The following is a 13,718-nucleotide window of genomic DNA, read 5'->3' as shown; positions in this document are numbered from 1 at the left end:
GAGATTGGTTAGTAAGGCTATTCATCCCGAATGCCTATGTTATAGTACTGATTTATCCACCACAGCGGTCTTTCGTCCGGTTTCAGAGGGAGGGATTATTTATCAGTTTACATCCCTCCCTTTTGGCATGTCCTGTTTCCCTTCGTACCTTATGAAGCTTCTATGAGGAAAGGTACAAGTCTCGGGGCAATGGTCATCAGACTCCTGATCTGCCTGGAGGATGTCCTGACCATTGTTGGGATGCATAGCCAAGTCCCCAGTCCCCCAAAGCGAGTTAGGTTGAGGAAAATATATTAGGGGCATAAAGAACTACAGACGAGTGACTGTAGTGGGAAAGGGGTGAGCAACAACGCAACATACAGGTGGGATAAGGGGCTAGAGAGTAGTTGGTTAGGTATCTTGAGGGGACCTTGTGGGGGGGTTGCAGTTCGGAGGTGAGGGAAGTATAGCAGTCTTTCCTATGAAGGGAGTGTGTGAGAGCCAGACCCGTCCTGTGGCAGGAAGCAGTGAACCACTGCCTTTTTTTTTGGATTAATGCCTAGAAAGACAAGGCCCAAACATCAGAAATAGCAGATCCTGGCATTCAGCACCAATACACTTTCCCATCCCCATTCGCAACTCAGGCGGCGGATTAAAAGGCCTTCACACTGAACAGATACAACCATCCCATTGTCTCACGTTGCAGGCCTATGCAACCAGAAAGGAATGCAAATAGCCAACCGCGGGTAGGGCTGCGCCTGTCTCTGAAGGTCGATCTCCTGGGACCCAGGGCAGAGATCATGAGCTGCTGAAACAGCTCAGTCTAGATTCACGGCCCTGGTGCCCCCATGATGCTGGCCACTCTATTTGAACTACCAGATGCCCACCATTAGAATTTCTAAATCCCTCACTGGTTGACTGATTAGTGTGGTCCTGGCAGAGCCCAGGTGAACACCCACAGAGGGGGCAGCTGCCTAGTGCGAGCACAGTGCGGGATGGCCTGTGATTTGCACTACGAGGTGCACAGGGTGAGGTTAACTACGGTGGGGGTGCTTGCGTATCTGGGATCCAAAAGAAGCACCCGACAGTTCAGAGGGCCAATTTGACCATGAGAGTATCCACTGAGCTCATGTCTAACTACCAAGTGCACATCACGTGAGTTGTTCGTAGGGAGAGAAGCATTCTCAATTAGGGAATCAATCATGTTTCTAGAACCTAAAGTGGCAAGGTCAAACACTACATGGAAGGGGACTCACACAAATAAACTGTAACATATCGCTCAGCATCTCATATAGAGACGGTGGTATGTACATATGGGACGACCATTGAGCTTGGGGACTTAGTACTATATAGGTCTTGCATCATCTGTGATCACAACTTCCTTTAAAAAGTATTGTCCTGCTTTGAACTAACCAGTGAGCTCTGTGGCAGTCGGGATTGAATGCCCATACTTACATGTTATTTTCTTTATATGAGAAATAAAACCTTGTTATCCTTGCAAGAGGAGCACCAAGCCGTTTTCCTTAGAGGATTGTCTTTTACTTGTCTGGTTGCCGGTGGTCTGCCCTGAACTGAGGCCAAGTCTTCTAAGTAGGACAGGCAAAAACTCAGTTGGCTATTTCTCTGCTAAAATGTCTGGAGTTTGTCACAAACTGGTGGAAATTGTATTTTCTCCTTGCACATTTTGGGATTCATGATCAACTTCAGGGAATCCCTTTTAAGTCTTCCAGAAAATATTCATATGAAGAGGGAGCTCTGAATGGTTCTTTTGCAGCCAGTGGTGTCATTCAGACTTTTGGGACAGGTGTTAGTTTAGTTTATTCATTTTGTATTGCGCACCAGACCCGAGGGTATGAGGGCGCATGAGCAGCAAGGTAATTCAAAGCTTGGTTACAGGATGCTTATACTTTACATTACATAATTATACTTTACATTACATAATTACAGTGTGACGATGAAGGAACATGTGTACAGTTTGGCAGGAGAGAATGCAGTAGATGTATTTAAAGAATTTACAAATATATACAAGTTTAGTATTACAAATTTACAGATTCTCTTAAAGCATGCAACGCGGAGAGCAGCCGTGTGGTGTTAGAGGTGTTAGTGGTTCGTGTTCTTTAACCAATGGATGTAGTTGCGTCTAAAAAGTGAGTAAGGTTGGGGAGTTCTGAGCGATGGTGGTAGGGAGTTCCAGTGTTGAGGTGCTTTCACCTGGAAGCTGTTGCCACCCATTTTAGTGCGTTTAAACCTGGGGACGGTGAGCAGATTAGCATTGGAGGTTCTGGTGGGTCTGATGGAGGTGTGTTTGCATATTCTGTCTGCCAGATAGCGTGGGGCAGCATTATTCAGGCATTTGTGGGTGAGCGATGCTACTTTAAGTAGGATTTTGTCTGTTGTGCTGAGCCAGTTATGGGATTTCCTGATATTGGAAATGTGTTCCCTCCTGGGAATATTGAGTGCTGCCCTAAGGGCGTTGTTTTGTAGTGTCTGAATTTTGTTGGTGATTTGTTTGGTGGCTCCTATGTAGAGGGCGTTACAATAGTCCAGTTTGGATAATACCAATGCTCTGGCTAGTGTAGTGCAGCTGTGGGTGGAGAGGAAGGGTTTGGCTGCTCTTATGAGCTTACATGTGTAGGCCGTAGAGGATGCCATCGAGCTAACCTGTTTGTGGAAGGTTAGGGAGGAGTCGAGGTATATTCCTAGGGTTTTTACTTCTTTCGAAACCTTGACTAGGTTCCCATCTATGATGAAGTTGGCATAATTGTGGTCGAGTTTGGTTAGGTTGGACGTGGAACCAAGGATGATGAGTTCAGTTTTGTCATCATTCAGGCATAGACTGTGCGAAGCCATCCATGCCTGGATGATGAGATACACCCTGTTAGGTCTCCTTTCAGCAATATGTAGGCAATTATTTCCCAAACCCACTTCAATACAGGATCCTCTGGCATACAAACACTTTAGAAATTATTTCAGGATCCTTTGTGGTCAGGTGCTTTGAAGGCAAGTTCTACATTATGTGGTCAGGCTTCTCATTTACAAACCGTAAAGCGGTTTAGTATACCAACAACATGGACGGGACCGCATCCAGTCTCTGACAGATCTATCGCCATTTTTTGGGGGAATTTGCCCTTCAGTATTGCATCAAGGTATAGGCAGAGTACCCATCAGGTGCATTAAATCTGGTATCATATTACTGCTCCAGGCAGTGGACAGTTGATAGACGCAAGCTATTGGAGGCTGTGCTGGACTATTTGTCTGGACTTTCAGGCCTATTAAGTGACACTTCAGTTCAACCTTTTTTGCATTACATCTCAACAGACACATTTTGTCATCCTTGGATCCATTATGCATCCATTATGCACCTCCCTGCCCATTTTCTTGACACTGATTCTGGTGACACTGTTCTGACTGGCTAAAGCCTCTGCCTCTGCAGTTGAGTGTGGCGGTTTCCGTTCTGCTGCTCACATTCACGTGAGTGCCTGTAGACCCTTTTCTCTGCCTTCACCCCATGTACTGGAGGGCTGTCTTCAACTTGTGGCCTGCAGAATAGCAGGTATAGATTGTCTTCCAGGAGTCTTTCAGCAGACGCCTCACAATTTAGCAGACTCTCTTGGGGTTCCGAGCACTATATGAGTGTATGATCCTCCTGATGAGTTGGTACCTGGCACAGAGTGTGGATCCCTTTCGATGTGGGTTGTTCTAGGTGGTACATGTTTTAGTGGGTATCCAGTGATTTTACATAATAAAACATAGAGAACAAAATGTTTACGGTTAGAAAATACAGAAAAATAGCTAATAAAAAAAATATATGTGGGGGTGAGGTAAGGGGTTAAATCCGGTGGGGAGGGGTTAGGGGTAGGGTACTAAACATGGGGAAACCGGGGGTTACACGGGGTCCAAAATCTTTTTTTTTCATCAGTATTTTTGGGGGTATTTTGGGATCGATAAAATCACATAGATCCGTTTTAGTGGTTTTTACAGCAGAGTTCACCTATCAGAGGTATTATACATACCTATAGGTGATCCGTGTGATCCATGTCTTCCAGACATGTACTGATAGCGGGCTGCCCAGTGGGGGAGCATGCTTTGGTTAGTCACCTTCTTAAAGGAAGCAGTCTCTGCAAACCGCTTAGGGCTTGGTATTCGGGTTTTGTGTTTTTACCTGAGGGAATTGCTTGATAACGAGGAGTAATCACTTCAATCACTCTCTGCTAAATTGGTTATGCTCATGTGCCTGGATTAGTTGCCGTATGGGGGATGGAAGAGTATTAGACATTTCACCTCCCAAAGGACTAAGATTGGTCCGTTCTCCTGATTTGGTAGATGTGTTCTCTGGGTTATGTTCCGGGCTAGCATTAACTGTTCCCTTTTTGGGTAAACTCCACCAGAAGTGCTTTAGCATGTAAGGCCTTTTGGTCAAGTTCCCACCTAGAAGAGGGGCGAATTGGTGTAATGAACACATGTTTCAGAAGTGTTATTGTAAACCTGTTGGGCACACCTCTCTGACTGTGGTTCAGAGGCTTTGGATGTGCATAATAGGAAGCCTCTGTGGCATGGCATAGATTGCTGAATACTCCTACTATTTTTACGACAGGGTCTATATTCTGTTAATGGCGTGGCAGTGAGTATTAATCCACCCTTTACAGCCCCCCCCCTTACGTTTCGTATATTTCTTTCAATGGCAGGAAGGTCTGCTGCATCCTGTCGTGTCCTGGCGAGGACACGGTTAGTGGAGCCGCCGAGCTCCGTCACGCACTGCATCCGCGAATGGGAAAGCAGCATGAGCACGCATGTGCAGACGAACGATCCAGCAATAGGCAGTTGCCGGTGCGAAGATTAAAGCGCCGTTCATCCTGAACCTGGCTCTGTGTGTTCATTAAATACACTGGGCCTCATTACAGGTCTGGCGGTAGCCGTGCCGGTAAAACCGGCAGGTAGCAGCCGGACCCGTAATGAATTACCAGCAGCTGACTTCCCGGTGCCAACAGGTTATTCCAAGTCCGGTGGCCGTGAAGTCAGGCGCCAGTAATTTTGTTAGTCCTCATTCCCACGGAGTCCTACAGGTCTCCGTGGGAGTGGGGACACAGGAGCACTGGCACCATTATTAACAGTGCCGGTACTCCCGTGAGAATTCTGCAAGCGGGTGTCGTCCCGCCCAGCAGTTCTGACCCGGGCGGGTGGGACAGCACCCACCCGCAGAGTCATACTGTGCCGGTCCGGTAACAACGGTGCCGGTGAACTGTTGCCAGACCGGCGCAGTTATAATGGGTCCCACTGTCCTCTCCTGAATCCGCATCCAGTATATTTACTGCATTTCTCTGCCTATCCACACAGGGGAAACCCGACACAGCCCAGACCTTTTTTCTGCAGATTGTAGTCTCATTTAGAGTCTTCCACAGTGACTGCGGTGCTGCTAGGACCAAAGAAGTCCTAAAGAAGTTTCTTTCCTTCTTTCCGACATTGAGTTAACGAATGAGGCGTACTTGCAGCGAGAAAAGAGAGCATTTGGACAGACTAGACATAGTTATAGGACTTTATGGATGATGACTGCTTGTGCTAGAATAGACACTGGGTGGGTTCTTGGGAGCTGTAGTATTTTTCTTTGCATGTGCTTTTGTTAACACCGTTTACATTTAAAGAATAGTGAAATTCATAATACTGGCATACGTGCCATTAATAGAATATCGACTCCCCGCCGCAAAAAATACCAGGAGTACTCGACATTGCAACTAAACAAGATTAAGAAGTCAGTACAGTGCCGGGAGGGGCAGGCAACTGTGCTTCACATGACCCTGAACCTGCCTGACCGACCCGAGGAGACCTGGTCAGCCACCGCAGGGCAGTGTGGCACATTTGCTGGCTACCGCAAGCTAGAAATGAAAGAAAATATCACTTTTGGTATTTTCTGTTTCTAGGTGGAGGTGAGCCAAGTACTACATATAAAATGTGGGGCTCATCTGTGGCAGGCAGGTCTTGCATGAAAAGTGGTTTTTGAAGAGTTTATTTTTAAATTTCCCGCGTTGGTCAGCGCCAAGCTAGAAAAATAAACGAAACAACCATTTTCTCCATCTTGTGCTGAAATTCACCCTGTGCTCAAAGTATTATTATTTTTTTGCAATGATCAACATGGATGGGCCTCTCACTAGAAATTCTTGCACAAGGCCTGTCTAGCACTTAAAAAACAAAAAATACTATTTTGACCTCGCTCAGGGCCTTGTGCAAAGACTAAAGGCCCGATTCATGGAATATTTGCCCGGTTCAAAGTGAATTTTTTCCACTGCTGGGAAGTGACTTTGGACTGCTGGCACAAACCCTGATTCATAGAACCGAACAAGGTGTATTTTTGCTATGCAAAGTCCGGGCAAAGTCAGTGCACAGTCATTTATGCAGTACAAAATGACTTTGACCAGACTTTGCACGTCAAAAATACAATTTGCAGGTTCCATGAATCAGGTGTCGGCAGTGCAAAGTCACTTTGAACCGGCCAAATATTCCATGAATCGGGGGAAGTTCAACGCCAAGAGGGAGAGACTCTGCACGGCATGGTGCAATAGTGTTCTTGTCAATAGAGTGAGGGTATCGTGGGACTTGCACATTTGCCCACTGGTACAGATCCACGAATTCCAGTTTGCAGTGGGACCCCGGTGAGACCAGGACATATTCCTATGTCAACAAATTTTTAGAGCAGTGACCATCCAATAATCGTGGACCACAATTTCCCATGTTTAAGAAGGCCTAATTATAACCTTGCTGTGGCCTATAACTCAAGAAGGAAGCATGTAATTACGGCTATAGCCCTTGGCACTGGGATACCAGTGGATGCTTAGTACTTAAAATATCGCTTATAGAGAGGCCAGTAAGTAGCTTTCCAAATGACACAGGCTTTTTGGGTTCAAGCAAGGAGACTTTACTGAAAATGATGCATAAAAAAATGTAACCAGAGTGGACCCGAACATTTGCAAGTCAAATGCAGGGTTGCCACCTTGCCTGCACTCTTTGTTCTGTAATCGTATTCCTTCTTAATTTAGTCCCGAGAGGGTCCGCATCGCCACAGGTGATGGAAGGCCGCAGTTTGGACGAGATCACACTGGAGGTGGGATCTGAAGCGAATCGTAAAATATTTCGAAGTCGTCCGTTTTACATTGGGCAGGGTCAGTGGTGGAGCCAGGAAGGGTTGGGTAGAGGGCGCCCCTGCCCGCCACCCCCTTGGCTTCTCCCTGGTGTCCAGTGCGCCCCCAGCCTCTCGCTGGTGGCAAATAACCTCCCCCCACCCCCTGGAACCAAAAAGCTGCCTCTGTTCCGGGCAGGGCGGCTAAACTGTTTATCCGCAAAATCGAAATAAATATAGAAGCGGAATAGAAACAGGAGTGTATTCCACTTATTATTATTATTATTATTTTGCACATATATTTGCGTTATAAATAGCAATATTTATTGTGCAGTTTTAGTAACCACACATTTTGCAAAATAAAAGGAATATTTCAAACACATTTCAAATAATGACAGATACGTGTCAGAGTCAACCAAACTTGTGTAAAAAATAGAGTTGTTAATGTATCACCTACGGAAATAATTGTCACAAAGTCCTTAAGTATAAAAACCACCCAAACAATTATGTTAATTACAAGGACCATTGTGTTGTAAGAATTAGAAACTTTAGGCAGAATTTCATGGAATATTCAAATTATTATTTGTTAGAACATAAAGCAAAACCCATTGTTAGGAGGGAACTCCCAGGCAAGCAGAGTGGTTTGCTGGGAATGAGCGAATGCCGAACTCATAGAAGGCCTAATTCCTTCCCATTCCAAATGAACGCAAGGTCCAGGCAAGTAGCAAGTTCAACTGGGGATTATTACAGCCAACAAACCGCAAGGATCAAATGCACGGAGTCGAGTCCAGGCACATCTCAACGAATTTTGGCTCGCAGGCCAAGTTTTGGTGATGTATTGCATCACAACTTCGTCACACTCTGGGCCCTTCTCCAGAAAACCTAACTCCACTCCGGGTTGGCTATTGAGTGGTAGTTCCCCAATAGGAGTCCATATAGAAGTTAGTTGATTGGACAAGGCGATGTCAGGTGTCAGGCCTGGACTATCCCCAAAAATTGCTACTTACTAATTGTTACAGTATGCAGACCTAATGATTGGTCAGTGACCCCAGCTACCCACCCCTAGGGCCGCGATTTGTGATTGGCTGAGCCGCAAGCCCCCAGGCCTGGGATTGAATCAATTCACAGCTCGGAATGCACCTGCTCATGGTGCTATGTGAAACTATGAGTCTGTGATATGCAACTATGAGTCTGCAGCATAACCGTGTGTGGCCCATCATTGCCGTGAGAATGCTCCCTTTCCCATCACGCAACAGTAGCTCGAATGTAACGACTTTGTTGTGACCACTGTCTGGTCCGTGAGACGGTTGCTCTTCCCAGCCACCAAATCTTGGCTCCTCATCAGCTCAGCTGGATCACGTGTTTGGAGACCGCGTTTGTGAGCTCTGCAGCTCCAAATTATTCTATATTTACGAGGACTTAGGCTCTTCTGCCATTGGTGTTACTTTAGTTCAGGTGAAGAATGTTCCTTGCAACAATGCAATCTTGGCAGCAGCAGCACTCCAGATATGGTAGCTTTACTCGCACAGCACTCTGTGTGGCTGCAGGATTTCTAAGACGATGGCGGCCTACTATGAGTTTCTAAGCCAGGGTCTGGCTTCTACTGTGTGGGTCTTCCATTGTGTCCATAGATTAGTGAGTTATGGTCCTGTCAGGTCCCTCGAGTGCTCCTGCCAGTCCATAAGGTTTTTATCATGTATGCATCTTTAACCATTCGCACATTGTCTTCTTGCATTTCTGTGCTGTGGCAGCAAGCTAATGGCAAAATAATGCAGACAGTATGTTTATGTCACTGTCCTCTAGCTCATAGAACTGTACGCATGTGTTCTTCGTGTAGTTGGGTGTGTGAGTGTTCCGAATGTGCAGATGGCACGTGTGCTCCATGTCTGTCACTGCTATGCCGTCATAGTGTTTCTAATGACTTGAGGCATGGCTTCTCAGTGCTTTAGTCGATTCTGTCCATGTAGCTGTCTCCGATTGACTCTTGGGCATCTTCATACACTTTGGGCAGTGTCCGCACTGCTCCTGGGTTGTAGGGTCGGCTAAGAGGGTATTTCTTGTGGTAGATGTCCATCATGGGAGCAGTGGGGATTGGTGTGAGCTCGTACTACCGGCTGCCATATTGTCTTTGGGGCTTCTTCCAGTTGGAGGGTCTTCCGGGACGGGGGCATAGTCTGACCTTCCCTCTTCAGTCCCCTCTCTGGTCGACTTGTCGACCACACCACCACAATCTCTTCTATCATCTACTAAATGCAACACTTTTGTTGTCCCTGCCAGGTGTCCATAGTAGTTTACGCGATCTTCGAATGACCAGTACATTGTAGACGCACCCACCTTCGGGTTTGCACCATACCCATTTTCCTCCGTACTTCTTTGGTTTGCATGGATTTTCTTCCTTCATTCCAGGTGGGGATATGTCAGATTCTGCTATCTTCTGTCTTAGTCTCTCTCTTTCTTTGGCAATGTCATCCATTGCTTCTCTATTTTCCAGTTCCATTAGAACTTGCATTCCTATTGCTTCCTCTGCTGTTTTCTTCCATCTTCCCACACATATCTTGATCCCACACAGGGATGCAGCTCCTAGTGCTAGAGCTGCTACTATTACCTTCTGTCCATCAGCCAACCAGGACTGCATTCATGACCAGACATATGCGAGCCAACTCTTGTCCTTCCCAGTTCCACATACTTCGTCTTCCATCTTTGTGTGCATCTGCACCAGCTGTGTAACTGCGTCTGAGAGAGTTCTGTTATTTTCATCGTTGGCAGGTGTGAATGTGCAACAGGAACTTCCTAACTTTGCACACACTCCTCCTTCCATTGCTGTGAGGAGATCCAGGACATTTCTATTCTGCAGCGCCATAAACCTTATTGCTCTTAGCTCTCCTTTTATGCGCTGAACCCATTTACAGTTGAGTTTATAATTACCATCAACTCCCAGCCAGTGATCTGTAACCATTTGATGTTTGTATATGCCTGTACTGCGGGCATTAGTGACGTAAAAACATTTGTGTTCTGCTGAACAGTCTGTGTGATGCCGGTATTTCGTCCAGTGCTGCTTCTGACTTCCCTGAGAAGTAAGTCACCCATCTCTTCACTCTGCTTAGTCCTTTATTTGTGTCTGTATCATCTGTTTGGTCAGACGATACCGGATGCAGTGATCTCCTCTTTCTCTTGTTTGTTTCCATTTTAGGAAAGTCATCAAGCTTCACATCCTTCTTTGGTTCACCAGTCAGGCTACGTTGACGTTTGCTAGGGAGCATACTCCTCCCCAGTTAGATGGCAGTTTGTCATATGCTTTGGATCCACAATCCCAATAGTGGTCCATCAGTACTGCTGCTACTGCTCCCATTTCTGGTATAGTTTCTATTCTCTTGCATCCAATGTTTTCTCCTACTTCTTCCTCGCCATTGTGCTGATAACTCAATGTTGGTGTTGTAAGGAGGGGTATTGGCATAGGTCCAGCTTCGTTGTCCACCCAGGTCACTCATTTTGTGCTTCTGTCCCACTTCTTGAGGCACTTGTAATTTTCTTCTTGCACCTTATTCACTGCCGCCTTTGCTAAGGTTAGTGCCTTACCTCCCACCACTCAGTCCTCTCAGCCGTCATTTGTGTATACTTGTCCATAGATCATTATCTGTGGGCTTTCCCAGCACCCCGGCTCTCCTCCTATATCTTTCGCTCTTCACTTGCATTGCAGGTATTGCAGTTTTTGTTTCTCCTTTCTCTAGTCCCTCTGTTATGTACTGCAACCCCTCTCTGAGTTGCCAGTAATTGTTCAGCATAGGTAATGTCTTAATATAATTGTCCTCGTATGGAAAGGTTGCCTTGGACATCCATCTTAATCTTGCTGTTTTGCCTTGGGATCTGCCTCGTGTTTGGAACATTGCGAGATAGATCAGACATTGTGCTGTTGCTGCAGGTATTTTTGTTGCTACAAAGGTTCTGGAAGCACTCATGGCATAGGGGATTAACAAGCAGACATAGCAGCTCTCCCCAGTTGTATCCATACCAATTTAGGACATATGTTCGTACCACATGTTGTTCGTTATATGCGCTGTGTCTGTGAGATACGTGTCAACTCCCTTCATGTCTGTGCCAACACTGCGGTTACCTCTTCTTATCTTATCAGAAGTGTGTTCCCTTCCACCTGACATGGTAGTCCTTGCTGCTTTGGTTGGGGAAGTGTTAGCGAGGGATACAGTGGTGACATACATAGCAAAGTACAACTGCCAGAAGGCAGTACCTAAGAGCTTGGTGGATAATAGGAAACACACAACAATCATGATAGTCTTTATTTTTATGTACCATAACCCCTTACGTCGCTTTTGATCAGCTCATGAGATAATAAAGTTGCCTGTCTGAAAATCGTAAGAAAGTCGTTATTATATTAGCATTGTAAGTAGTCTCTTAAGATTTGCAAATCATTAAGATCTCTTCCCAAATTTTCCGGATATAGGAGTTTCGTAATGTTGGAAGGACGGGGTATGCACTGTGTTCAAGCTGCTTGGGTCAAATACTCTATAAATACCAAGAAGTACATCTCAGGGGATTGTTCTCTAAAGTGGCTGGGTCTTCTTATAGCACGAATTGGTTGGAAAATGCTTCGGCTGATCAATGGGGGTAAGATCAAGCAATCTCTCTAACAGTAATATCACAGTCACAGCATGTCCAAAGAAGAAGAAAGGTTAAATTGTATTACAGCTGTCAAATGTGCATAACCTGCCTGTGCAAGGAAAAGAGAACGTTAAATTGTGTTACTGCTGTTGTGTGCACGTTGCTGAGTTGATGCCTTGACAATGGACATGTTCTTGGATGTGGGACGGAGCAGTGTTCTTTAGTTCTCTACTTGGACGAATATTGCTGTGGGGACTTCAGTGGTTTGGGAGCGCCTGACCATAGGGTGGCCAGTAGTCTCTAGTTCAGGGGTATTAGGGACATCTATGCTTTCTCGTGGGTCATTGGTAGCTCTAGCATTGGCCCTGTGGATCTCTGCAGTTATACTCTTGGGTGAGGCCGGTGCTTTGTAGGACTTGATGTCCTGCAGATGATTCCAGACACTCTTTCCCTCCAACCTTACTGCCCTATCCGTTACTGCCTCAACAACGTGAGGCCCTGAAAAGCGGGGTGAGTTCCAGCACCTTGTAAAGTTCTTCTAGAGGACCAGATCACCGATCTGTACTGCAGGTTCTTTTACAGTTTCTTGTTCTGTGTCATTAGTACCTTCCTGTACGTTGTCTTCTGGCTTGCCCTGAGTCCATTGTATCTGGCGAGAGATAAAAGAAGTGCTAGAAACCAGTGAAGTGACACAGTCGAACATTTCCTGACCCAGAATTTCAGCCACAATCTCACAGTCCTTTAATGCCCTAGTGGGAGAAGCCAGCGGGAGGTGCATGCGCTGTCCTGTCACCACCTCGTGGGGCGTTAAATGGTGGTCGGATTCAGGTTTGTTGCACAGTTCGAATAGTGCCAATGGCAAACAGTGAAGCCAGTTTTTCTTGGTGCTCTGCTGAGTTTTGGCAATGCGCTCCTTCAGGAGTCCATTGAGGCATTCACACAATCCATTTGCTTGCGGGTGGTACGCACATGCAAATTTATGTTTTATTCCTAACAAGGTAGTGATGTGGTTGAACAGCTCATTGGCGAAGTGAGGGCCATTGTCAGACCTCAGAACCTCACAAACGCCCCATCTTGGGAATACTTCTCGGACCAAAAATATAGCCGCTCGGAGAGCGTTGGCATGGGAACAGGGTCCGGCCTCAATCCATCTGGAAAATGGGCAGACAACCACTATCATATAGTGGTATCCTTGACATACTTGGATCATGTCCACATAGTCAACATGGAGGTGCAGAAATGGGCCTCGGGTCAAGGTATGGCTCCTCTCACAACTCTCAGCGTGTGCCCGGCAGTGAACTGCTGGCACTTCAAACAGTTACTGATAAAATTTGCCACATGCTCATTTAGGTTGGTACAGAACCATGATTCTCCAATGCTTGCCGCAATGACCTATTTTCCTGTTTGTGTTGGATGATGCAAAGGCGCTAGTGCTGTTTTTAGTAACGCGAGTGGCATGACCATTTTCCCTGTGTTGTTTTGTCAACATAGGTCATCTTTAGGGGACATTGAACATCCTATCTTTACCCTGAGCTCCTTTTGATCCCTGGGTCATCTCCCTGTAATTCCATTATTTGGGTTTCTGGTAGGTAATTGTATCCTTCTTTCATCACCATCTGTCTCCCCCCTGCCGTTGCATTTTTCCTCTCCTTTAATTCTCACATCTCGACACAATTTGGTGTGCAATTTGCTTCATAGTCTGCTGCTTCATTTCCCCTTCAGATAGCATCCTCTCCTTTAGCATGTGCTTGGTACTCCTGTGGGTTCACTAAGGCTAACTCCTGTGGGTATGTTATTACTTCAATCAGTTCTCCCAATAATAGGGCATGCTGCATCGAAGTCCCATCAGCTCCCCTGTACCTTCTCCTGCGCCACCTAGCCAATCCTGAATGTACTGTTGTGGTGACATAAGCACTGTTGGAGTAGCTTGTCACTCTTTTTTCTATGCTGTGTTGTAGAACCAATAATAGTGGCACTAATTCTGCTTTTGAAAGTATTATCTCATAACCTGATGCTC

The sequence above is a fragment of the Ambystoma mexicanum genome, chromosome 10, assembly GCF_040938575.1.
Source record: "Ambystoma mexicanum isolate Mex_15411 chromosome 10, UKY_AmexF1_1, whole genome shotgun sequence".
NCBI lineage: Eukaryota > Metazoa > Chordata > Amphibia > Caudata > Ambystomatidae > Ambystoma > Ambystoma mexicanum.
Note: the sequence above shows the minus strand (reverse complement) of the source record.